The 27,633-nt window shown below is 43.1% G+C and overlaps 1 protein-coding gene across 1 annotated transcript in view; it reads left to right on the forward strand.

Annotated features, from left to right (window-relative positions):
- The window catches only part of PCED1B (PC-esterase domain containing 1B), a 91,193-nt gene extending 63,917 nt beyond the window's left edge, over positions 1–27,276 (forward strand). Inside the window, exons 2-5 of the transcript XR_014145680.1 lie at positions 1,250–1,458; positions 15,293–15,389; positions 24,503–24,615; positions 27,078–27,276. The gene's annotated coding sequence lies outside the window, so the exon portion shown is untranslated. The remainder of the gene's footprint in view (positions 1–1,249; positions 1,459–15,292; positions 15,390–24,502; positions 24,616–27,077) is intronic.
- Positions 27,277–27,633: the final 357 nt, after the last annotated feature.

Below are 27,633 nucleotides of genomic sequence, written 5' to 3' on the forward strand. Positions count from 1 at the left end.
AAATACCATACTCCTCTCAATTGCATAGGAGCTCCCACAGACTCTACTGCAGGAGAGAAGAAAATATCCCCATCTGGCTCAGGCTGAATTGTAAGAGAGCAACTTCTCCCTCCACAGCAAATATTAACCATTATTGAAAAGTATTGCCAAAATATAACAAATAATATAACAAACAAATCCTTAGAGAACACACTAGTATTTTAAAACAATTGCCCCATCTTTATTCAGATCATCCTGCCATAGGTGAAAGAGAAGCCCTAGATCCCAGAGGGTCACTGATTTAATCCCATCCATAGGCTTTCCAGAAGCCTATGGCATGGCTCTAAAAGAGCACGTCGGGACCCAATTTCTTCCTCAGAGATTTGGAATTAGAACTCTGAGAGACAGAGTCAGCTGGAAGAGGCTGCTGGGCAGGAAGGCAATGATGAAATGTTGGGCCTGGTGGCCATTTTGAGCCACAAGTCCATAGTGAAAGAGAATGAGAGAGGGTGAGAGAGTGAGAGAGAGCAAGAGAGAGGGAGAGCAAATATGCACAAGAGGGACCACATGGCTACATAGAGAGAAGGAAGGAGAGTGAAGGATATGAAAGAGATCTCCTTGGATTCAACTTTTCTAGCTCCCACTTCCTGTCAGAGTATGGCCAACTTCCCTAGGATTCCAGAAGCTGTCTGGATCTTAAAATAAATTCTTTATGCTTAGGCTGAGTTGAGTGGAATTTGCTCTCTGAATCAGTGGCCAGCTCTGGGAGAATAAATTCAGATCTCATGAATAAATACCTCAGAGTTTCAAAGCCTCAGATATGGTGGTTACTCAAGACTGCTTCATGGGTGAGTCTGCCCAATCAGAAAAATGAAGGATGAGAGCACTTAAATTTCAACCAGCACTGTCCCAACACACTTCAGTGCTGATGCTAGGCATTGGTTGGGCAATTGAAGTCATCTATTACAAGAGTCTCAGGACACAGCAGACCCCCACGATATATGACTCCACAGAGACCTCATGTTAATTTCAACTATGTCTGAATTCTGTTCCTGTTCAGAAGGAGCTTCTCCTAAGTACTTGAGAATAGGAAAGAAAGTTCTATATAATTATTCTGGCATCTTTCATTTCAGGAAAAAAAATTTTAAATTGGTTTTGAGATTTCCGTTCTATAAGGCACTTGATGTGAAACATTAGTTCTAAGGTGATTTAGAAAAAGAAAAAAGTGTACTGTGGTGTTGAAATATATTTTTCCTTTTTTATTCTCAAGGGCAAGAAATAAAAACAATGTGGTGTGGTGACAGGAAGAGGCTACCAGCAAAATCCCATGAGGGAAATAAAGAAGAAAAGGAAGACAAAGCAAGATTCCAGTTTGAGAAAGATGTGGAGAACAGATAAAAAACCAGGAAAGAAAACAGGAGACTGTTAATGATCGCCAAGATTCTTAAAAGATGCAAGAGTTCTTACTAATTCATTTAGGTGAGTAGCGGTAACAGATAAAAAACACAAGGGATGAACAGCATGACGCCGTGACTGGAAATCTCATGGGCACCACACTGTTAAATTCTACCTTTGGCTTAAAAAATCAGAAAAAGAAATTTGAGGAAATAAAGAAGGGAAATTGTGTAAAATGAGTTGTTGATAGGGAAAAAAAGCAAGTACATGAGAAACACAGAAATATCTTTAAATCAGTGCCTCTGTAACATACATTCCAAATTGTTAAGAGATTAGTTAATGGATTTGGAGAAATCCTGATGGTTACATTCAGGGAACAGCTTGAACACCGTATTTTAGAAAACGATCAAAGTACGTACATTTCTTCAAGATATTAGAGGAAAACTGAGATAAAATGAGCACATGTGGACCTAACTTTCTTCTTTTCACTCTCCTTTCTAAGAAAGGCCTCCCCAGAGGGGATTATGCTAAGTGAAATAAGCCATAGAAGCATTTTTATGATGACTGCTTTAAAATTTTTGTCAGATAACCCCAACATCTCTGTCATCTTGGTGTTGGTATCTTTTGCTTGTCTTTTTTCATTTAGTCTGAGCTCTTCCTTGCCCTTGGTATAATGAGCAATTTCTTTTTCTTGGATATTTGGAGGATTATGTTAGGAGACTCTGGATCTTATGTAAACCTACTTGGGCAGGGGAAGAGGAGGGGACAACCTCATTGTCGCCAGCTGAGGGCAGAAGTGTAGGTTTTCCACTTGCCCTCTGTTGATGCCTGAGCTGGGTGGGGGTGGGAGTTTGGCTTCCCACTAGGCCTCCGTGGATACCTCCCCAGCTGGGCAGCATAGGGGCGCCTCATTACTGCTCCTCACCTGGTCCCCACTGACACCATGTTGGGAGGCCTCACTACTTCTGGGCAGAGGTGAGAGTCCTGATTCTGCATTAGGCCTCCTCTGACCCCATCCCAGTGGGGATGGGGATGGGAGCCTCAGCACTGCCAGATGGAGATGGAAGTCCAAGGTCCCCAATTGATCTCCATTGACACTGCTACATGGAGGGGGCTTCATTACCCCTGGGGGATGAAAGTCCTGGCAGAGAGTTTGGGCTCCTTTTTCAAGCCTCACAAGGGGAGAAGTCCAGGCTCCCCACTCAGCCTTACTGGCATGGATGAGAGAGGGCTGGCAGATTTTTCTGAGGTGTCTGGCTGGAGTAGAGTCATTGTCTAAAAGGTTTCTGTCTTGCTAGGCGCTCCTTTGGCTCAAAAGAGCAGGTTTCCCTTGGGGCTTTTGGGGGCTACACTCATTGGCCTTTTTAGGCTTCCAACTTCTTCAGCCCCAGGTCTGGGATAGATGAGGCAAAACAGAAAACCCAGGGAAATCATACCATATTGTTCCTCAGATTCCATGGTCCCTAAATGGCCTGCCTTCTCCTCTCCACCTCTCAGGGTTTCCCTGTGTTTGTTTTATACTGTTTTATACAGGACAGGGTTTCAGCTGGACTCAGTGGGAGGAATAAGGAGAGGTCCATCTATTCTCCCTTCCTATATGTGGAGGTTTTTTACAAATCATTTTACTATAGTTAATAATAGCACCTCCGAGGGCTATTGTGACCATTGAATGAGTTAATTGGGCCTTTGGTCCAGTATCAGACACATGGTAAGCCTTACCATGGTAAGTGGTACCTCTTGTTGTTATTAGATAAACGGTATAATGTGGTTGATAAGGGAATAGATTTTGGAACCAGACAACCCAAGGTTTTAATCCCAGCTCTTACACTTAATAAATGTGGTAATCTTTGGGAAATTACTTAATCTCCCTGTGTCTAAATTTCCCAAAGTAAATGGTAATTATAATAATTTCTTCTTCACAACGTTATTGTGAGAATTAAAATACTTAATATAGGGCACGTGGGTGGCTCAGTCAGTTAAGCATCGGACTTTGGCTCAGGGTCTTGGGATTAAGCCCGGCATAGGGCTCCATGCTCAGCGGGGAATCTGCTGGAGATTCTCCCTCTCCCTCTGCCCCTCCCCCTGCTGGTGCTCTTTCTCTCTCTCTCTCTCTAAAATAAATAAATCAATCTTTTAAAATAAAATAAAATACTTAATATATCTAAAAGAAGCTTGCCTGCACAAAGTAAGCTCTATTTAAGTATTAGAAATCATTCCCTTAAGCTAAAGAACTTCATTTTCTCCTCAAAACACCCTATAAAGTAAGTAGTAGAACATCACTGTGTCCATGTACAAAGAAACAGAAGTTCTGAGGCATGCAATAATCTGCCCAAGGTCACAGAGCGAGTAAGTGGCAGAGCTAGCCTCAGCCACAGGTCTTCTGATGTCAAGTCACATAAGCCCCGCATGAGGCTTGGTTAGGAGTGTAAGGTGAAAACCAGGATTCTTGCTTAGAGAACATGGCGCACAGACCAGCACGGAAATCACACCTGGGCCGGCAGGGCAGTGGGAGGAATAAGGTGGAGAGGGGGACAGGCAGGAGTGTGGTTGTTGGGCTAGGTCTATGCCAAGAAACTGGTGTTGAAGAAACCACCCAGATGATTTCTAATGAGAGCCTTACACCCCAGAAGGAGTCCTGTGGACATCTCCTGTTCCCAGGGTTTCCCTAATAGCTCACCACTCCCACTCCAGGCCAGCCAAACGCTCTTCAGGGCCTGTGTAGTTCCAAGAAAGCAGAGGCCATGCTTTCTTCAGTTCAGGATGTCCTCGAGTCTGACTCCTGGAGTGGGGCTCCCTCCTCAAGGGGTTGCCACTGCTGCCCCTGCCCAGCCTGCTGTCTGTAGCCTTCTGAGCCTCTCCAAGCCCAGCCTCTGCTTCGGGACCTGCACTAAGTGCCACCAGCCTTCTGAGAACACCAGCCCACCCTGAGTTCGCCCCTACCTAAACCCTGAGCATTAACCATTTCTGCCATGTTTAGAGATGGAGTAAGCACCATCTAATGTCTGGTCTTCTATTTCCCCTGATACGTTTCATATGTCTCAGTCTTGTGTAAACAGCAAGACCATGGCTCTTGAGGGCAGTGTTTGCATCATCGAGGTTTTGATGAGGTGTGGCCTCACAGCATTTGACATAGAACATGGTACTGTGCAGTGAGTCGATTAATACTTGTTCACTCTGAAGGAAAAGGTCACAGCCAAGAAGAGCTGCGCCTAGGTGGGGTAAATTTTCCCAGGGAAAATTTTTGGCAAGGCTTTATATAACTAAAGACTTTGATTACATATTTTTCTACAAAATGTATGGGCCCCTAGAAAGTATAAGATTTAACAATAAAGATTCAGAATAATGGGAAAGAGTAGAAGAAATACTTTAATATGTACTATTCAGTCCTGGCCAATGTCCAGGGACCATCTTTTTCTTCGAAGGTCCAGGAATCATCACTCATGTTTTTTATTGTCGAATGTGCTCCTCCTGGATAATTTTTTATTTTCCACCCCCAAAAAAGGTGCACAATGTTGTTACTACTCACAATGTTATGGCTCTTCGAACTCGTTTATATTGAAACCATACAGATCTCATCTCTGCACTTATTTGATCCCTATTATATCACTTATGCATGGCACTGAATCATGCGTTGTGTGGTCTGTGTGTACTGATTTCCAATGACTCTCCCACAATTCATTATTGTGCTCTATTGATAATGATCACAATTGCAAGTCTCATGTAGAGAATGCCCGAAAATGTGAACGGTATTCCATTTTGCGGTCATATAAAATTCACAATTTGGAATTTGAATAGCGTAAAGATGGAATGACCTATCTTCTAACTAACTCTGTCTTCTCTTGAAGTCTAGGCTGAAATCATCACATTCTTAGAAAGTGGTCTCTCTCCCTATTGACCGTGCCCTTGACTTTCACACATCCCCACCAGCCAGGAGGATAGGCAAGGGGCCAGTGGGCCGAGTGAGAAAAGCTATCACATTCTGTAAGAAATGTTTGTCCCTCGCTCCATGAGAGCACGAGGCCACCATATCCATTGGAGACAAAGCAGGACGCTGGTCAGAAGGGCCCATCAGCCTTCTCAATTCTCAAGCCATGGTCTGGAAAGCCTTTGGAGGAGATAGGCTTGGCCACCTCCAAGGACGGCCTAACTCGGGGGGGCAAGGAACTCAGGGAGAAGTGGGAGAAGTAAGCCCTGTGTGCCAGCTTGGAGAGTACATAGGGTGAAGGACGCCAACTGCCTTCCTACTGCCCTTGGATGTTGTGGAGCAGAGGAGGCCACAGTCAGAATAGGAACAGGCAAAAGCTAATCCACTACACGAACTCAAACCCAAAGCTGGGTGGGGTTCTGTCTTGGTATTCTAGAGTCCTGAACATCTCCTGTATCCAACGTGAGTGAGTGCCCTCAAACCAGAGCATCAGCACTTTCAGAGGGGAGCAGTCTTATGAAAGCACACCGTGCTGGCTGGCAGAAATGATCGGCTGGCAGCCCAGCCCTCCTGGAAGCAGGCCAGGTCACCGGCAGAGACTAGGATCCCCTGAACACGAGTCCCAGAGCAACTTAGGCAGGCGGTGACCCCCTATGCACGGTCATGGGTCAAAGAGTGACCTAAGGAATGGAAATAAGGGCCAAGTCTCATCGGGATCTAGCCAGATTTGGGACTATCCCAGCCAGGTGACACTGCACTCCAGGGGATTTAAGCAAAATCTCGAGGAGAGCACTGTGCTCCTGAGGAGCGCCCCGGGCAGCAGCCTACTTTCCTCGAGCTAAGGTCCTCATGCAGCCAAGCCTTTGTGTGCCCCCGCTCATCCTAACACCAGCCGGGCCTGTGTCGGTGGGTGCATTGCCCGCATGCTGGGCTACCAGATGGGCAGCAGCAGCATTTTCAGGACAACTTAAAAAAAAAAAAAGTCCCTAGGAAACATTAAACAGCAGTGAGATTTTCTTTCTTTCCTGCGTGGCAACTTGCCATTCCACTTGGCATTTTGAGCCACATACATGTGCAGGATTTTGCAAAGACTGAGAGCGAGAGAAGAGGTTAGAGGATGAGGTGGGAGAGACACTTTACTCCTTGTGAATCTATAAATTCATAAAAATATCACTAAGAATATCCCATTCAATTGTAGCATTGAAGGCACCCATTAAAATGTCCCATTAAAAATATCACTGACAGGGTTCACATTTTGTGATTTAAAAAGTCATTCAATCTCTTTGGTCACCAATCAGTCTCAATCACCATCACATTCACTGCTTAGACCACCACTACCAGTATGACTTCTGAGTTTCACTCAAAGGAATGTTATCAAATAGGTGAATTTCTGGCTACCCTGAAATCATAAAAGCAAGGGGTATTTTGATAAATACAAAATATGGAATTTGTTTTTAGCTTAACATGATTTCTCAAGGCCTTGGCTGGCCAGTGAGTCGCACTTACTCGTATTGGTCTCCGTTTTCCTTTCTAAATAGACTGCTCTGGGGCTTCTTCCACTTGGAAAAGAGAGTTTTTAACTCTGTTGGCAGTTTAGGCACAGTGTCTAATAATCTAACCTTACAATATACAGAAATGAGTAATATTACTATAATAGAAATAACCTATTATAACCTAATGCTTACTGGGAGCCTCATGATGTGCTAGGGTGGTTCTCTCCTGTTATTGCATTTCATTAACTGAGCAACGAATGCTTATTCAATGCTCAGTATTTGTTTTAAATGCAATCTAGCATAATGCAGGGTTTTTTGTTGGGTTTTTTTTATTCTTATGTTAATCCCCATACATTACATCATTAGTTTTAGATGAAGTGTTCCATGATTCATTGTTTGTGCATAACACCCAGTGCTGCATGCAGAATGTGCCCTCCTCAATACCCACCACCAGGCTAACCCATCCTCCCACCCCCCTCCCCTCTAGAACCCTCAATTTGTTTTTCAGAGTCCATCGTCTCTCGTGGTTCGTCTACCCCTCCGATTTCCCCCGCTTCATTCTTCCCCTCCTGCTACCTTCTTCTTCTTTTTTTTTTTTTTTCTTAACATATATAGTGCAGGGGTTTTTGAATGTCAGTGGACCTTGGTATCACCAGGAGAAGACTTGTTAAAAATACAGATTACTGGATCCCATTTCTAGAGTCTCTGATTCGGCAGGTAGGGGGTGCAGGTTGAGAATTGGCATTCCTGACATGTTCCCAGGTGATGCTAGTGTTGCTGGTCCAGGGACTACATCTTGAGAATCCCTGGCATGGTACTTAAAAGCAGCGACTTTGCTATCAGACTGACCTGGGTTTGAGTCCTTTAACTTTGGGTTAGCTATATAACCTCTTCTGGCTTTAGTTTTCTCATTTGTAAAACTACACTTCCATCATTAGGCTATTTTGGGGATTAAGTGAGGTAAGATCTGTGTAATGCTTAGCATGGTGCCTTGTACAGGTCCAGGAAATGTTTACTGCCCATAGTAGCATTTCTGACTGTACTACTCTTATTACTAAATTCAATTAGAAAATTACTTGGATTTTAAAATCATTTTTAAATTAGCAATGTTATCTCTTCCCTTTACCTGCAGTTGAGCTCCAACATCTAACCTGCTATGACATCATAACGAGACTAATTACCAAGACTCCAAGGATATAATGAATTTTTCATATTATCATAAAGGTTCTCCATCAGAAGAATATATAAAATGAGTGTCATTTTTTATAAGAAACATAACCCTGAAAAAATCTCTAGGGAAAAGAGCTATAATTGAATTAATTTATTATAGTCACTAAACCTCATTGAATATGTTATTATTGGCTGTCTAAAAGATGATACTTCCATTCAGTGGTTAAAGACACATGCAAAACCAAGAAGCATCATGAAAAATTGCTTAATCTTGATTAATACTTTAGGAGAGTCAGCATATCCCTTGGTCATAGAAAATACTCATAACTTACTCAGGTGAAATTAACCTGCTACTAACCTGCGCAGTTCTGGAGTCTCAGAGTTGGCAGAATATATAAGTTGGAAAGATACTCACCATCTCTTCATCGAATACCGATCTAGTCCTGCCATCAGTTGTAAGATTCTGAGCACCTGGAGGCTCATCCTGGCCTCTTTCTGTGACTTGCACCTAGATTCTTGTCTGTTTATGCAGAGCCACTAAGAAATACAACAGATAGATTAACACCCAAGATTCCATCCAAATCCTTTAAAATAAGTATGGTAACATTCACATTAGAGAAAGGTCATATTCTGTGTTGGCTTTGAGTGTCCCAATATGTACAGTGAGATAAAAAATTAATAAATGTCACTAGGCTTCTTTGGTCTGGTAGTCTCTCAGGCATATAAGTAGAAGCAGAAGCAACCTTTATTATCTGGTGCCTTCTAACACTGTAGCCCAGGGGTGGGCAAACTCTGGTCCTCTCTCCGGCCTCCCATTTTGTAAATAAAGTGTTATTGGAACACAGCCACAGTCATTCTTTTCCCTATTGTCTAAGGTGCTTTCCTGCTACAACGGCCACATTGAACAGCTGCAAGGGACCATGGGACCTGCAAAGCCCAACCTGTTGGCTCTCCGGTCCTCTACCGAAATAGCCCACTCTGCTGCGGTTAGTTGGCATCCTTTGGAAATAAATGTCTCAAGAAAAAAATGGAATCTCCTTTCTTAAACTCTCTACCCAAGGAGATCACTTGTCTTCAATAAAATAGTTCCCTAGTATAGTAACAACATATTAGCCTTACAGTTGGTTTCCCGGTAACTGCAGATTGCAAATGTTCGCTAGCCCTTCCAAATACTTCGTGTCATTGTGATATAACCCCAGCCATAGGCAATATTCTACTCTAAACCAGAAGTTGTCCTCGGTGTTGCATTATTCTTGCTTAATTTAAAGAATCAGACCTAATTTTATTAAGGTTAATGAAGTCCCAGAATCTCATCAATGGCTAAATAACCTCTCTCTGGGAGCCACATGAATATTTCAGAAGCAGTAGTTCACTTTAAGCAGCTAGAAGCCTATTTTATTGTATTAGAACATGGCATTGGCCTGTGTTTATAATTGGATTTCTATTTCTTTAATAGTTTGTTCAAGAACGATACTTGAGGTACAATATCTGACTTTTCCAGAAAAAAAGAATTGACATGTATTTGTTGGGTAAGTGCTGAGTAAACAAGGAGTATGTATCAGAGTAGAAAGAGCATGCCCTTTGGGGTCAGAGGGATTCGTTCACCTGCTAGGCTTTCCTCCTCCTACAAGCATGTGACAACCCTGTGAATCTGTTTCTTATCCTTAAAGCGGAGGTCATCCCTACAGCATACATACACAGGAGGTGGTAGGGATTTTAAAGAATGCATGTAAAACGCATAGTCAGAGCCAGGCACGTGGCATGTCTACAAGAGGGGATTTAGTGAATGATAGTTAAGCAGATGCTATGTTTGTGTATGTCTGAATGTTTGCATCCCTCCAAATTTGTATGTTGAAATTCTAATGTCTTATGTGATGGTATGGGAGGTGGGGCCTTCGGGAGGTGTGCAGGTCATGAGGGTGGAGCCCACGTGAATGGGATTTAATGTTCTTATGAAACAGGCCCCACAGAGTTCTGTAGCCCCTGCCACCATGTGAGGCCACAAGACGTCAGGGACCCAGAAAGGGGCCCTCACCCAAACACGATCATGCTGGCACACTGATCTCTGACTGCTAGCCTCCAGAACTGTGAGAAATGCATTTTTATTGTTTATAAGCTACCCCGTCAGTGGTATTTTGTTACAGCAGCCCAAATGGACAAAGACGCTGAGCATAGCCTTTTTTGTTTTCAAAATTCTTTTCCACTAAGTTAGATTTTCCTAGAGGTGAACTAGATGCTACTTTGAGTAGTGATGCTTACATTCATTCAGGTAAACTTTAATGAATTTAGGAAGCGATCCCTTTCCTGTAAACAGTAGTTTCAAAACACAGTTTCCAGCTCAAACTAGGAAGAGGATCCAGAGCCAAGGAATCCAGCAGGCTGCCGCATGCCCGGGCATGTCCCTCGTGTCAAGGACCCTTCTTAACCCCGTTCCCCACACCTGCACTGCTCTACAGATGCCTGCCATGGGTCACACCGTGGCCGGAGAACTAACATTTGGATGATTCCCTGCAAATCTTCCGCCCTGATGGGAAAGACAATAATCATCCTTACAAAGATGCTACAGAGCTGCATCATACTCGATCCTTTGCGGAGAGTCGTGCACAGTAAAGCACTGAGAGCAAGCTGAGAGACATGAATTGCCCTTCTGGCTCTGCATCTTCAGCTGTGTGACTTCAGACAAGGCACCCAGGGTCTGAATCCCAGCTGCCTTACAGTGATAAAGCAGATCTCTGCGGTCTTTCCAGATCTAAAAAGTCTTCTCCGTCTGTAGAGTGTCGCACACACATGCACTTTAATGGAACAGGTGACTGACTATATGCTAATCTAAAATGTCTGCTTTCTGATTTGGGGCAAGTTTCTTAGACACTTACACCTTGAGACGTCCCGTATTTCCTATTTTCTGAATTGCTAAGATTTGGCCCTTGCAATTATCTGGTTTCCAGAGGTATGGAACACGATAACTTAATAGTCCCCAGTCAGCGTCTCCTGACTCTCCTCTCCCTATGTAAAGACTCAGAAACAATCCCTTAGTTACCTAGTCTAGAACCTTGCTAGAGGTTGGTGTCGTTCTTATTGGTTTACTCTTTACAGAAATCACTTTTATCTCCTCTTTGAAAAGGAGGACAATTGTCACCAGTCTCTAGGCTTTGGTGACCTTGGCTCATGTGCTCTCAGCTCAATCGCTCTCCAGTGCACTCCTCCGGATGATCAGGGGCTGGGATCCTGCCAATTGTGCTTTCTCAGGCCCTTGTTCCCCGGCTTTCCGTTGCATGCAGGCTCCAGAGGACCCTGGAGGCTAAGAAGAGGGGAGAACTGACTCTTTTCCCCCCTTGGTTGTCAGTTTGGGGCGGGAGTAGCAGCAAGGGCAGCCTGTAAAGCAGCAGGGCCCGCACGGGGGTGGGGGAGGCCTGGGGGGAGGGGGGTAGCCTGGCAGTGCCCCGCGAGGCCTGCTCTGCAATGTCCACTCCTGACACCTGAGTCTCAGCCGCACGGGTTCAGGGAGGCCCTGGTTTCCTGTGGTTGCTCTTTCAGTAACCTGATTTTTCTTTCCTCTTGCTCCTCTAGCCTTTCCACCATCCTTATAACAAATTTTTATATTAAGTTCCCTCTGCTTGAAATACCTAAATGGTTTCTCTTTTCCCAAATGGATCCTGACTAATACTATATATAATTTTTCAGAGCTTAAATCCTTAAACGAATTTAAAGCTGCTCTATGATCTTTATTTTGAAACCTGGAGCTTCAAAATTCTGGATACAACCAGCTGCTCATTTCACAGAACCAAACCAACAGAATGTAAGGGGGGAAAAAAAAGTGTTCTTGTCAAACTCCAGTAAACTTCAAAAAAAGGTCCAAATTATTTAATGCATAGAAAAGTGTTCATCACAGCACCTCATCATTTGCTGTTTGACAATATACTGGCTATGGAAATATTTTACTATGACAACACTCACTATGATGAAATTCATTCTACAAACAACTTTCTTCAGCGTATTTTTTTTTAAAACTCAGGATTATACAAGACCACCTGATAAAAATAGGCACAATAATTCCTGGGCTTTTAGTTTCAGAGTCTGTTTTCCCATCTGTTAACCAAAGTCTAAGTCTATACAACCAAAGTAAAATGGAAGATTGTGTAATTATCCTTTGACTCAGAGACAAATAAGAATATCAGAGTAAGGAAGGACATCTGTGCTCATTTGATTCAACACCTGTTCAGATATATGATTCCTTTGAAATATCTAATAACCATGGTGTGGATATCTAGGCTCTGTTTGAATATCCTCAGTGATGGAGAAGTCATTACCTTGCCAGACAGTCCACTCCTTTGATAGACAGCTTGAATTTCCAAGAATGTATCCCTTTTATTAAGCCCAAGGATGAGTAGGCATGACTATAGCTTCTACTCATGGGCCCTGGTTATTCCATTTAGGTTTATAAAGAGTAACTAGAGTCCCTATTTTCCTTGAAAGCTGTGTAAACCAATGTAGAGATAGCTATGCCGATCCTTTATGGAAGCAATTCTAGCATCATGGAGGCAGGTTCAGTGACATGGGGACGTTCTCAGTGTCAGGAGGATCTTCTGATTACAAATTGAAGGCTTACTTCTTCCCTGGAAATGATGAAGTTGAAAACATAACAGGTCTTCCTTCCACACTTCTGAACAGGCTCCCTCAGAAGGCATAGCTCTACCCCTTCCACAAAGAGGGAAACTTTCAGAAAGGTCTTAGCTACAAGTGAGGTCATCATAAGGTACATTGTCTTTAAGGACCCTCCCCTTTATCCAGAAACATGAGGGTCCTACATAACCAAGAAAAACATACCTTTTTGAGAATGTGACCCAGAAATATTTATTGAAAATATTTCTTGCACATAATTGTGCTAGTGCGAATGGTGGTGGCAGAGCAAACTGGAGATAAAAGGAGAGACGGCAGGAAACACATTCTAGAATTTAGATGGGGACTTAATTTTAAATGGTTTTGCATGTCATACCTAGAAGCTTGGCTATTAACTTACTTACAGCAAAGAGGAGCCACTGGAGACTGGTAAACATGATTGTAGTTGTACTATAGAAAGATTTTCCGGGTGGCAAGGTAAAGCACGATTGGTGGGAGACAAGATGTGTGGTAGGTCAAGTAATCAGAAGTGATAAACAAGTGAAGAAGATGGTGTCAGTGGGGCTGTTCAGGATGAGGATCAAGTCAAAGGGGTAGAATAAACAGGATTTAGTGACTGAATGTGAAGGATAAGGGAGAGGAACAAAGAGATGATTCTCAAGTTTCCGGCTTGGGCAACCGGACAGATGGTGGAGTCATTCACAAAAGAAGGGAACACAAGAGGAATAGCAAGTTTAGGAATAGCGAATTATTGGGGTTAATGAGTTCTGTTTGGGGCAGGTTAATGTGAGTGTCTCTAGATCGTGACAACACAGATGTCTCACAGGAAGTTGGGTAAGTGGATCTGGCTCTCAAGAGGGATGGGGCTTGGGGCGCCTGGGTGGCTCAGTTGGTTAAGCAACTGCCTTCGGCTCGGGTCATGATCCCGGAGTCCTGGGATCGAGTCCCACATCGGGCTCCCGGCTCGGCAGGGAGCCTGCTTCTCCCTCTGACCCTCTCCCCTCTCATGCTGTTTCTCTGTCTCTCTCTCTTTCTCTCAAATAAATAAATGGGATCTTTAAAAAAAAAAAAAAGAGGGATGGGGCAGAAAGTGTAGATTTTGGAGTCATCAGCATGTGGGTAGTAGCTGATCCATGGACAGTATGAATTTCTTTCTATCATTGATTCATGTACTCATTAATCTGTCCATGGAACTAATATTTATTGTTTACTTTATACCAGTAACACTGTATGGGTAGCTGAATGTTTATGCAGCAGTGAACACTGGACAAAGTTCTGGCATCATGGAACTTACAGTCTAGGGGAAAGGAGAACTAGAATAAAAAAGAAAATACCATACAATGCCAGATAATATTAGTACTCTCAAGAAAAATAAAGGAGAGTAAAGAAACAGAGAGTGTTAAGGGATCAGAGAACTCCTCTCGGAAGAGGTTACATCTGAGCAGAAACCTAACAGAAGAGAGAGTAACCCATAAGAAGACAGGAGGGAGGAGGGTCCTCTGTGGAAGGACATGGATGGACAAAGGCCCTGGGGTATAAGCCTATCAGACCTGTTTGAGAAACACCAGGGATCTTCCAGGAGAGTGTGCAGCATAAGAACAAACAAGGACCAAGAGCAAGGACAGAACTGTGGAGCCTATCAACCTTCAAAATGGGAGCAAAAAAAGGAGACTAAGGGGGACCAGTTAGAATTATAGAAGGAAGGGGGTGAATTTTGTATTCTGTGGATTTAACACCATAGTTTGATAGTTCTCTTCCGAAATATCCACCATCCCTATTTATAATGGTGCTTATATGCGTAGCAGTAGAATAAACCAAGAACTCATCTCTCCCTCACTTACTCTTTAGCTACAGAGTCTTTCTATAGTTTGGTGAAGGCCTGCCTCTGAGCCTTTGCATGTTTTGTGGGAAGGGGTGGGGTGAGGACCACCTTCTTCTTCAGCTTCAGGATTCCACTGAATGGTGACGTCCTCAGGGAAGCTTTACCTCAAGCCTGGACACAAAGATTGGTTCTCCAGTTATTCACTACTAAGGTCATTTGTTCTCCTTTGGGACTAAAGACTTGTTTGTTTAATGTTCATCTCCTCCTGGACAATGAACTCGATGAGGGTGGAAAGCACGTCGGTGCTGTTCAGCTCATATCCCTGAAGCCTTTGTAGCACCAGATACAAAGTACATGCAGGGATCACTCTAGGTGTACTCGCCCTACAGACAGACTGTACCAATTACTCTCACAGTAGGACCCAGAAAGCCTTCGTCTACCTCTACATATGTGGAAAACATTGCTTCACTCCCACTGATCCTCAGAGCAGAAATTCAAAAGAAAAGGACTATGAGTTTAGTTTAGATTCAGGCCGGATGATATTTGATTGTTTCCCTTTGGTTCACTACTTCTTTAGCAAAATAAGTAAGTTCAAAATGGTTTATTATTTTTTTAATAAATAAAAAGAAATATTTGTTCCGGTTGCCATTCTGTTAAAAAAAGGGGGGGGAATGTTTAGTTTTGGTCTGCAATCATCAACCTCTTGTCATTTGTCCTCATTTTTGTACATCGTTTTATTTATTTAAATGCTCAATTTTAAAAAGAAAAAAATGGACATGAAACTATGGATATAATTAAGGGACTGGATAGTATGTCTTCAGTAGCGATCTTTTCTGAGCTTGAGAATGCTGGTTTTCATTTAATTCTCTCTCTTTCTCTCTTTTTTTAAAGCTTCTAATAATGGACCTTAAAAGTTTTTTTGGAGGTTCCAGCAGGGAGCCCAGCTACTCCTATACTCTTGATAGAAGAATGGTCCTCCTCGATCAGGGTAGGTGGTCCTCCTCCACCCAGCACACAGCCTGGGGAGAGACATACATGGAGCAGTGACAAAGGAAGCAGACACCAGCCTAGTCAGCCAGATCAGCCGAATCAACCCTGGCAATCAATGGGGCAGGACAGATGTCCCAGCCATATCACCCTCACATCCCATTTAATTCTCTTTGACCTTAAATATCCCAGGAATTGGTCCTAAAACCCACTAACTTTATTTGGATTGCATGAACATTATTAACCACAGCTATTCTTCAGCCATATGTGTTTAGGGTTTCCTTTCAGGTCATTACTGATGCTACGTGCATCACAGCAGATAGGCACATGCTTTTTCTTTTTTTTCTTTTCTTTTCTTTTCCTTTCTTTTCTTTCTTCTTTCTTTCTTTCTTCTTTCTTTCTTTCTTTCTTTCTTTCTTTCTTTCTTTCTTTCTTCTTTCTTTCTTTCTCTTTGGTTGTTTTACAAACAACAGCTAACACAATATTCAAGTGGTGGAACTTTTATGAATAGCCAAGTTTGATATTAATGACCAAAAATATGCTGATAAAATGAATCTTATCTTTTTATTGAATCCAAAAGCATTCATTTTTGCTTATACCCACATATTTTCCAGAGGATCTTCTCAGTATAAGAATGTGAAACTTATCTATTTAATAATGTTATGCATACATCAAAATGTATTCTCAGAAGGACCTGGAATTTATACAAATAAATGTTAATGGTATAGTATCAATTATAGATATTTTCAGTTTTCTTCTTTTGTTTAACTGTGTTCTCTAAGATTTCTATGATAAAACCATATTGCATATCTAAGAAAAATAAAATTACAGTTGCAAAAGAAATAGAAGTTACCTTTGAAAATGTATTTTGTCCTAGATTTTATAATGTATCCCAATTGATCACTAGAATTATATATTCAACAAAGACCTATATATATTTTTAGCCAAGAAGATTTGATAATTAAATACATTTCTAGGACCTGTGGGATTTTATCAACTATTAAGATGGTAGCAATGGGGCTAAATTACCTTTCTAGACTGCTGGGCTCTTGTCCTAACTTCATGAATACCATCTTTGGTTTATTGGAAGGGATGGAGGAGATGTTATAACATCAAATTCTGCCCAGTGGAGAGCAAGTAAACTGACACCACCTATAACGCTTAGTCCCAGCACAGACAGATGTTGTGCAAGTGATTTACTAGTAAGGTACCAATAATCCATGATGAAAAAGGAATTTCCATGTTACCTCCTAATTAAGACAAAGAATTACCTCCTACTTAAAGAACAAAGAAACCAGTTGCTCTATGCTCTTCTTTTTATTTTTTTTAAGATTTTATTTATTTGCGAGAGAGAGAATGAGAGACAGAGAGCATGAGGGGGAGGAGGGTCAAAGGGAGAAGCAGACTCCCTGCTGAGCAGGGAGCCTGATGTGGGACTCGATCCCGGGACTCCAGGATCATGACCTGAGCCGAAGGCAGTCGCTTAACCAACTGAGCCACCCAGGCGCCCAACTCTATGCTCTTCTAAGAGGTCATCGTAAAGAGCCAAGGAGATGATGAGTCTGAACCCTGCTTCTGGCTACTCAGGACAGTTTCCTGGCCTGTGGAAAATGGACTCATTTGAGTGGTGTTGGTGGGTTTGCCTGGACAAAACTCACTTTTCCCACCAACGTGAATGCAAAACTGGCTCAGCTTCGAAACAGCTAAGTTCATCAACTCACTCACTCATTCACTTATTTAGACAAATAACTTTTGAGCACCAGAGCACCAACCATGTGCCAGAGAATGTTCTAAGTGCTGGGGACACTGGAATGAAAGAAAAGCCTAAGACCCTACTGTCACGAAACGTACATTTTAATGGAGAGCCCAGAGAAAAAGCAAACAGAAACACAACAACGTAAGGCCAGGTATTGTTTGGGATCATAAAAAAATAAATTAAGCAGAAAAAAAGGATAGAGAATGACAGAGGTTCCTCCATCCAGTAAGGTGTCCAGGGACAGTCTCTCTGGGGAGGCGACAGTTGAATGACTGGAGGAGATAGTCTTGTGAGTCAAGCATTCTAGAATGGCAGCGGGCACAGCAAGGGGGAAGACCCTGAAATAGAAACACTTTGCCTCGAGGGACTGCAAGGGTGTAGGGTGCACCGTGTGTGGTGAACAAGGGTGAAATGGGCGGCCTGGGGACAGATCAGGGATGGTCTTGTACATCATGGTAAGGATTTTGGATTTTACAGTGTGATTAAAAGTTGCTGGAGGGTTAAAACACAAAACACGGATCTGACCATAAAAATTGCTTGACTCTGTTGAGAGATAGGGGCAGGAAATGCTCACGTGTGTGCAGCGAGATAGGGGAGGGGTGTGGGCAGGCTAACTCCATACATTTCATGAAGAAACCACAGCAGTGCCCAGACCTTGGAAAAAAATTGAGAAGCACTACAAGAAAACTTAGAGACACAAATATTTTTGAAAAAGATAAAAGAATGTGATAACTTGGAGAGTAGAAAATCGGGGAAAGAATGAAAAAAAATGGAAGGCTTTCTGGCTCTCAAAGCTTTGCACATGTATAAAGTTGATCTTAAAAACTTGAAAAAAATGCAAAACACAGAATGATAATATGAAAAGAAGACAGAAAGTACAGGGTAGCACTGTCTAACAGTACTTTCTTCGATGATGGAAATTACATCAGTATGGAAGATATTTGAAATGTGATTAGTGTGACTGAGAAATAAATTTCACATTTCATGATGTTCTAATTAACGTACTTTTAAATAGACACGTGTAGCTAGTGGCCACCATATGAGACAGTGCCGCCATGTGCAATGGCCAGCTCCCAGCTAGGGTCTACTTTGCTTCTACAGTTGACTCTGCTTTCTCCTGCTTCATCTATTTTTCTTTTTTCTTTTTTTTTTTTTTAAAGATTTTATTTATTTATTTATTTATTTTAGAGAGCGAGCGAGAGAGAAACAGCATGAGAGGGGAGAGGGTCAGAGGGAGAAGCAGGCTCCCCGCTGAGCCGGGAGCCCGATGTGGGACTCGATCCCAGGACCCTGGGATCATGACCTGAGCCGAAGGCAGACGCTTAACCATCTGAGCCACCCAGGCGCCCTCATCTATTTTTCTATCTCTACTGGATCATTTCCATCTCCTGTACTAAAATATCCATCTTTTTAAAAAGTGCAGCTCTGGCCCCATCCCTCTGTGATTGTCCACCCCATTTCTTTGCTCCCTGTGTAGCAAAACTCAAGAGTTCTCTATATCTGTGTTGTCCTACATAGCACCACATGTGGTCATTTAAATTTAAATTAATTAAAATTAAATAAAATGTAAAATTCAGCGTCTTAGTTGCACCAGCCACGTTTCAAGTGCTCAGTAGCCACACGTGGCAAGCGACCCATGTATTGAACAGAGACAATACGGGACATCTCTATCATCAAGGACAGCTCTCTTGAGCAGTGCTGATAAGCACTGGAGGGAGGGCAGAGAAAACAGGTACGGTTGCTGGTAGTTTAGCAGATTTGGTCTGGAAGGATAAGAAAGTTATCTTATGGCTATTTCTTTTTTCTCAGTGGATTAGGAAGTAAAGTCATCAAGTGAGAGTGAGAAAGGAAGGGGCAGGGGATGTTGCAGGTTGGGAAGAAAGGAGATGGTAGGAAATAAACCTTTCCAGACCTCAGGAGAGCAAATGGATAAGGGAAATAAAGAGTAGAGTTTTCTCCAAGGCAAATTGGAATCATTATGTTTTATTTTTATATTCTTGCTTTTCTCAATGTTGGTACTAAGAGGCCATCCTTAAAATTGCCCAGTGTAGGTGGGGATGGAAGCATGAGCCAATATTCCAGCTTCCTTCATATTGACTTTGAAATCAGACCAGGCTGAGAAATCTCATTGTCATGGCTGTGACCACAACCTTTACAGCAGGAAGGAAGGGGAGGTCCCTTTCTGGAGATGTTTTGCAGTGATAAGGTATGGGAACTTCCTCCGTTAAGGTTCTTTTAATTTTAAAAGGTAGAAACCAACTCAGTGAAACTTAAACAAGAAAAGGAGATGGATTATAATGACACAAGGGTGTCTCTTGGAACCCACGGGAATGCAGCTTGGGACTTAAACTAGAGTTAGCCAGGGGGAATAGAAAGCTCCCAGAGACCCAGGCAGAATCATATTTCTCTCTCTCTTTCCTTCCTCGCCTTATACTTACGGTTTCTTATCTCTTCTTCTGCACAAGAAGCTTTTTTTTTTCTTTTCTCTAAAGAAAAGATCAGCTTTCTCTATAGAGGTCTCAGCACACTTGATGGGTGAGAGAAAGCCAACCCCCACAATCCCCTAAGTTCTTATTACCTCAGAACAAGAAAGCCTCTCAGATTAACAGGAACATCTCAGCCCCAGTCTCAAATTTCTGATAGAATATGATTAGGCAAACATAAGACAACTGCCCTACCCTGGTTCAAACAACACACCATGGGTACAAATACAACTTCCCAGGGCCATTCCCAGGCTGTGCAACAGTTCTCAGAACTCCTTGGCGTCTGGGAAATCCTTCCTGTTCTGTTACCTTCCTGGGTCTTACCTGAACTTGGGGTGTTGTCCCTCCATAAGGCTACACAGCTTTCAAAGCCCATTTCCTGCCTGGAATTGAGGTTGGGACCTTGGGCTTTTAAGAACATCCTATGGTTTCTTTGGCTCTACTGTACAATCCTCTCAAAAATACTGTAGGCTCTGTCTATCTGCTTCCAGCCATTTCCTTGAGCAAGTAATCACACTCAGTGTTCTCTTTGAGGGACTTCTTTTTTTTTTTTTTAATATTTTATTTATTTATTTGTCAGAGAGAGAGAGACAGAGAGCACAAGCGGGGGAGCAGCCGGCTGAGGGAGAAGCAGGAGGAGCTAAGCGAGGAGCCGATGCGTTACTCCATCCCAGGACCCTGGGATCATGACCTGAGCCAAAGGCAGACACTTAAATGACTGAGCCACCCAGGCGTCCCTGAGGGACTTCTTATACGACCTTGATTTCTTTGCTTTTTTGCAAGCCCTCTTCAACTCATTCTGTTTCTCTGTTTCTCTCTCTCTTTCAATACTCTGCCAACCACAACCAGTAGTAACCACATATAATCTTAAAGTTTTCTTTCCTGACATCTTCCCACTGAACTATAAGTTTGGTAAATGAACCACCTTTAAGATAATCACAAGCAACACCTTTACCAAATGTTTTGACTTCTTCCCACCTCTGAAATCAGTTTTCTCATTGTTACTATCTGATTGCCAAGGCAATATTTTAAGGTTTTTTTCAGCAGCATATCACTTTTGGTACTAATTTTTATATGGGTCAAGCTAGGAGTTATAGATATATATATACACACACAACACACACATATATATGTAGTATCTATACATACATATAAATAGCATGTATACATATATGTGTATATATATACGCACACTTATGGAAAGAATTTCAGTGGCCCTGAAACAATAAAGGTTATTTCATATGCACACCAGGTTTGATATGAGCCAAGTAAGTCTCCAGGGGGTTTATCTGTCTTTGACCATATCATCTCAACTGAGGGCCTCAGAAACTGACCAACAAGGAAAAAGATCACAGGAAAAATTCATATCCTTTTCTAAGCTTTGACCCAGAAGTGAGACACATCACTTCAGCTTAAAACCCATTGTCCAGAATTAGTCTTATGGCCCCACCTAACTACTAAGGGGCTAGAAATTTGAGGGAGCATGTGGGTAATTGTTGAACAGTAAATGTCTCTTCCACAGTCCATGGAGGCCTCATGTTGAGAGATTGAAGCTGTAAGATCAAATTAGCCTGGGCAGTGCAATTGCTACGGAAATGGACCCCTATCCTGGAGACTAGCTGAACTGCACTGTAATTTGTATGCGTGAGAAACAAAATATTGTTGAGTTAATCTACTGAGATTTAAAGATTTAATTATTCTTGCAGCATAGTCCATCCTATCCTGATTATTTGGGGAGCATAAAAGAAGACAGGAGTAAATGGAACAACATAGCTTCCTTTCCCTGAAGCAATTGTAATTCCAACCCAAATGGCAGCAGGATTTTTTTGAGAATCTGACAAAATGATACAAAGCTCTCTTGGAATAATAAAGGAGTGAAAATAGCCAGTACAACTATAAACAGAATAATGAGGGAAGGGAGAACTAATTTTACCCAACATTAAGACATTTTATAGGTAGAGAAATTACAGGAAACCCAGAAAGACATTGCAGAGAAAGTACAGGAAATAACAAAGATATTAGTAGAGAATAGAGATCCCAGAAATAGACCTAGATACATTTGAGAATTTAGAATATAAATAAAATGATGTTTTAAGTCCACGGAAGAGTATAAATAATTCAGAAATGTTGTGACAGGTAAGCCACTGGGGGTAAAAATGCTGAGGTACCTCACTTCTTGTACTCAAATCATTTCTAACTTAATCAATGACTTAACTGTAAAACATGAAACTGTAGCAATACTAGAAAAATCATTGGTAATTTTTCCCCCAGTTTTGAACTGGCGAAGGTCAAGAGACATATAACAGAAGATTGACAAAATTACATAACAATTAGTACTTCTGCAAGGCAGAGAATACCATACACAAAGTCAAGAGACAAACCACAGGATAGAAAAAAAAAATGTTTGCAATCTATATAACAGGAAGGAGATACATTTCTTTAATACACAAACAGATCTAAAACTCAGCAAGGAAAAAATTGGACATTCAATAAAAAAGAGGCCAATGGTAGACAGTTTGCAGCCCCACAAAAGCAAATAGACAATAAACATATGAAAAGATTTTTTTCAGCTTTTTAAATAATCAAAGAAATGTAAGATAAAACAAGATACTGTTTTTTACTTAGTATATTCACAAAAATTAAATTTTGCTCATTCTCAAGGGTTTGGGAAACATGAACTCTCACATATTGTTAATGGAATGCAAATTGCTATGACGTCTTTGGAAAGCAATTTGGCAATAACTATTAAAATTTTAAAAGTACATTTTCTTTAACTCAGCAATTTCCCTTCTAGGAATTTTTCCCACAAAAACACTTGCACAAGGAGGCAAATCTATACTGTACAGGGACAGGTAATATTATTTGTAAAAGTAAAAAACTAGACAAAATTTAAATATCTGTCAAGAGAGGATTAAATGAACTATAATAACGTAAAATAGAATACTACATAGCTGTTGAGAAGAATCAATACATTTATCCATATTGAAATGAAAAATATCCAAACTAAATTAATTTAAGTGAAAAAATAAGGCAGAATATAGTATTACGATAAATGAAACTCCAAGGATCACATATATTTATACACATACAAATTTCTGAGAAAAAAGAAATAATAACTATGATTATGTTCAGCTGCAATTACATTATATATGAGGGTGTAGGTAAAGAGGTCAGCTTTTACATTTCATGTTTTATCCATTTGTATTGTTAGACTTTTTTAAAAAATATTTTATTTGTTTTATTTAGAGAGACGGGGGCAGACAAAGAGGGAGAGAGAAAATCTCAAGCAGGCTCCCCGCTGAGCTTGATGTGGGGCTTGATCTCACCACCTCGAGATTATGACCTGAGCTGAAATCAAGAGTCAAATGCTTAAACCGACTGAGCCACCCAGGCACCCCTGTATTGTACGAATTTTTTAAACTTGTGCATGCATTACTTCATGATAAAAAAAACACAAAAATTTAAACCATTAGTCCTTCCCTAGAAATATCAGTTCTATGTTTTTACCTGTGAATCCGGATCTAAAAAGATATCAGCAAATAGAAAGAAGAGAAAGGAGGAGGAGAAGAAGAGAAGGAAGAAGAAAAAGAAGAAGAAGAGGAAAAAGAAAAAGAAGAGGAATGACCAAAGTTAGACATTCACAATATGGTATAAAAGAGTAAACTGAGCTACCAATCATTATGAAAGAGGAGAGCCACACAAACTTTTGGAACTGTCAAGTCCTATTTCCACTGCAAGGAAAAAACAATCCACGGGCATTATAGTAGTCTCTCTGTATCAATATTTCCAAAAAAAATTTAATAATAACAGTAGTAGCTCATATTTATTGAGCAAGAACTAATTTAGATTTAGTGCTAAGCACTTTTATATGAATTACCTCGCTAAATTCTCACAAACTCCATATGGTAGGAGCACTGCTATCAGTCCCATTTTATCAACTAGAAAACTAAGCACCAGGGAGAGAAATTAAGGGGGCCCCTGGGTGGCTCAGTAGGTTAAGCGCCGGACTTTTTTTTTTTTTAAGATTTATTTATTTTAGTGGGGGAGGGGCAGAGGGAGAGAATCTCTGGCAGACTCCCTGCTGAGTGCAGAGCCCATCATTTCACAACCACCATTTCACAACCCTGAGATCGTGACCCTACCCAAAAATCAAGAGTCAGACGCCTAGCCAACTGAGCCATCCAGGTGCCCCCAAGCGTCAGACTCTTGATTTCGGCTCAGGTCATGATCTCAGGGTTGTAAGATCGAGCCCCGCGTGGGGCTCCACGCCCAGCGTGGAGCCTGCTTAAGATTCTCTCTCTCTCTCTCTCTGCTCCCCCCCCTTCTAAAAAGAGTGGGAGGGAGAAAAATTAAGAAATATCACAAGAGACCCAGGACGTGTTTCAAAGCATTTGCAATATGCTTCAATGGGCTTCAATGCTGATTCCACACTTACTCTCCATGCATCCTCAGGAAAGTCACTTAACATTTCCCACCAGTGAATTGAGGATAGTGACAGAACCTACCTCACAGGCTTGTCAGGGGGTTAAATGAGAGAACTCAGCACCTCACACATAGTGAGCCCTCAATAAAGGTGAGCTGCTGCGCCTGTTGTTACAAGGCCTTTAACGATAGGGTCTCTTCCTACCCGTCCAGTCTCATATCTTTCCATGCCCACCCCCATCCTCCTCGAACTCAATCTCCAGTCCTCCTAACCTCCTTGCACGTCCCCCGTGGCTTCCCAAGGCTTGCGAGCCTCCCTCGGTCCCTCTGCTACAGTGTTCGTTTCCACCTTCCCCCCCTTCTCCCCCTGGCTGACTTGCCTCGATCCTTAAAACTCACCTTAGTGAGTACAGGAAGTCAAGTTCTAGATTTTCTTCACCTGCGTTCCTCCAGGTCTGAACGCACGAGCCGGCAATGAATATTTGCCACATGAGTTCAGCGTAACCAAAAGAAGAGTGAGCTACTTGTCCTGCAACCTCTGTGGACCCTTCCCAGGAAAGCCAGATGTAAGTGGGGCAAACGGAGTTATTCATTCACCAAATTATTATTATTATTAGCTCCTGCTATTGTTCTAGGTGCTGAGGCCACAGAGTAAATAAGACCAAGTACCCTGTTCCCTGGTGGGTATCATCTGTATGTATGGGAAGGAGAGAGAGAACAAATAAGGGGAAAGATCATTTAAATAGCCGTACATTCGAGAACAAAAACAGAACAAGGTTAGGGGTAGAGAGTGATGGGGAGCAAGGGGCTCATTTAGACTTTGTGGCCGGGGAAGGCCTCTGTGGAGGTGACCTTTGAGCTGAGACCTGGGTGACAGGAAAGACCCAGTGAGGGAGCAGAGCGAGTTGAAAGCCCCTGCGGGGGGAACGAGTCAGCATTTGCCCCGGCCGGAAGAGGCTCCAGGTGTCTACAGCCCCGGTTCACCAGCAAAGGCCAGAGAGGGGGTCATGACTGGATCCAGTAGGGCCTCTTAGGCCGTGACAAGGTATCTCGATTTTGTTCTGCCCACAACAGGAAGCCGCTGGAGGGTTTGCCCTGGGGAGTGAGATGATCTGATCTAGTATTTTGAGAGGGCTTTGGCCCCCATGCAGAGGGCAAGAACAGGCCGTTATCAGATTATCACAGTGGTTCGGGGGGGGGCGGGGGGGGAGGCTGTGGAGCCGGGGATGGGGAAAAGCGGGTGGATTTCAGCCCTTCTTGGGGAGGGGATGACAGGGCTTTTGCTGACGAGTATATAAGGGGACAGATTGTGGTGTCCCTCAGTGAGGTGACGAAGACGGGAAGAAAAACAGGTTTGAGGGACACGAGGTGGGAAGGAACCAACAGTCCCACGTGGGGCACGGCAGGCTGGCGATGCTCTCAGGCGTGCGAACAGAGAGCGTCAGCAGCCGGTGGGCTTTGCAGGCCCGAAGTGGTGGGGAGCTTGGGGTGGGAACTCCCAATCTGCCCGTCACCCACCAGTGAATGACCTTTAAACAGGGGAACAGAGCAGATAAACTGGGGCAAATGAATGTGGGAGTCCAGAGGGCGACGGAGGGAGGGGAAGGGCCAGGAGAGGAGAGGAAGGAAGGAGAGAAGAAGGCCCCAGGTCAAATTCAGGACGCTCAGAGATAGCAAGTGATGGAGGCAGGAAGCCCACCTCGAAAATCCTCCCAGGAGAGCGTGTGCTGTAGAAGCTGAGAGAATAGAGAGGTTGAGGAAAGTGCTAAGGGTCGCCTCCCATGAGGAAGCAAGTGGCTGGCTCTGGCAAAATCATGGTTGCTCCTCACTGTGGCTAGAACCGGTTCAGTGGCATGGTGGGGTTAGAGGGTCAAGGACAGGGAGTTGAGAGGGGGAGGACTGAGGGAGGTGAGCCAGCGACTGTTGTGGAAAGGACAGAAACATGGTCAAGGAAGAGCAGTTTGCTTTAAGAGGCTCTGTGTGCTGATAGAGTTGGAAAGGGGGGCTACTTGTCAGGGCGAGGTCCTGCGGAGGTGAATTGGGGGTGGGGGTCCAGACAAAAGTAGAGGGTGAGGGTTGGCCTGAGTTGAAGGGCTGGGTCATCGACCGCACCCACAGGGAGGGCAACATACTTGGCAGAGGCAGGCCACGTGATAGAAGTGACTACGGAACAATCTGGCAGCTTCTGTTTTCTCAGTGGAGTCTGACAGAAAGGCGTCAGCCAGAGAGCAGAGAGAAGAAAGCAGGTGTTGGAGTGGAAGGGGAGAGAAGCTGTGAGGTGCCGCCTTGCAGAGCAGGACGGTGACCAACCCGGGGATGTGTGGGCGGGTCGCCTGGCACAGCGGAGAGCCCATCCCTATTTGTGATCCTGAATTAAAGTGCCACTAGTTTCCATACTTTCCTGTTGGCACTTTTAGCTGCTCTCGCTAAGAGTGGGTGATGCCATGGTAGGACTTTTGACCAGGCGTCTGAGGGAACAGAGCTGGCCCACGGCCATGCTGTGAAACTCGGGAAAGCTTATTGTAGGAGTCACTCCGTCTTTCCCAGCAACCTGTCCTCCCTTCCTTTTCCATAATAGAATCTAGTTTTGCTCAAGTGTTCATCCCACTTATGAGATTCACAGGAATAGGAAACTGAGCTCATCTCCTGCTCCAGGAATGGATGCTGATATTCTTTGTTTTTAAGATTTTATTTATATATTTGACAGAGACACAGCAAGAGAGGGAACACAGGCAGGGGGAGTGGGAGAGGGAGAAGCAGGCCTCCCGCCAAGCAGGGAGCCCGATGGGGGGCCTGATCCCAGGAGCCTGGGATCATGACCCGAGCCGAAGGCAGACACTTTAACGACTGAGCCACCCAGACGCCCGGATGCTGATATTCAAAAGCAGTCAGCACCTACCATTTCTCTGATGATGGTTACTAAGTACTCCAGGGATGGGCATGGGGCCCAAGTTGGGCCAAGCAGATGGAAGGAAAGGACCTGATCCCATGGGTGGATTCCTCTTGTTTCTCTCTCCCGCTTAACCAGAAAAAGGAAACCTGATGCTCCAGGATTGGCCACAGTTGCAAGATGAAGCTGATGCTGTGAACAGCCGTGTGGGGAGATGGAAATAACCTGGGGCCCCGTTGACATTGTTAAAGCCCTGAATCAACCAGCCTCAAAGCCCATCTTACTTCTAAACTTCCTGTTATTAGAGATAATAAATCTCCTTATTCTTTAAAAACCAGCTTATGTCGGGGTTTCTGTCACTCACAGCGAAAGCATCTTCATGGACACAATTGTTTGTCTCTGAATTTACACAATATATCGAAATCTTCCAAAAGGTGACCGATGCTCGCCTTCTGCTCACTTAAACATACTGTCTCATGGCAGAGCTAACGTGTGTGTCCAGGCAGTGGGATTTGGGGTCACCGGGACACTTCTGCTCCCACAGTGTGGGGTTACTAAGAGACACGTCTGCTTGTCCACAAACCGGTTTTGCCAGTTGTACTTCTTTTTGTTATTATGCAAACCAATGAAAGATGAGTGAAGAAAAGAATCAGTGCATAAAAGCCAAACCGTGTGCTTTTAATAAATAGTAGAG

The sequence above is a fragment of the Leptonychotes weddellii genome, chromosome 5 (genome assembly GCF_054177405.1).
Source record: "Leptonychotes weddellii isolate Sample4059 chromosome 5, ASM5417740v2, whole genome shotgun sequence".
Lineage (NCBI taxonomy): Eukaryota > Metazoa > Chordata > Mammalia > Carnivora > Phocidae > Leptonychotes > Leptonychotes weddellii.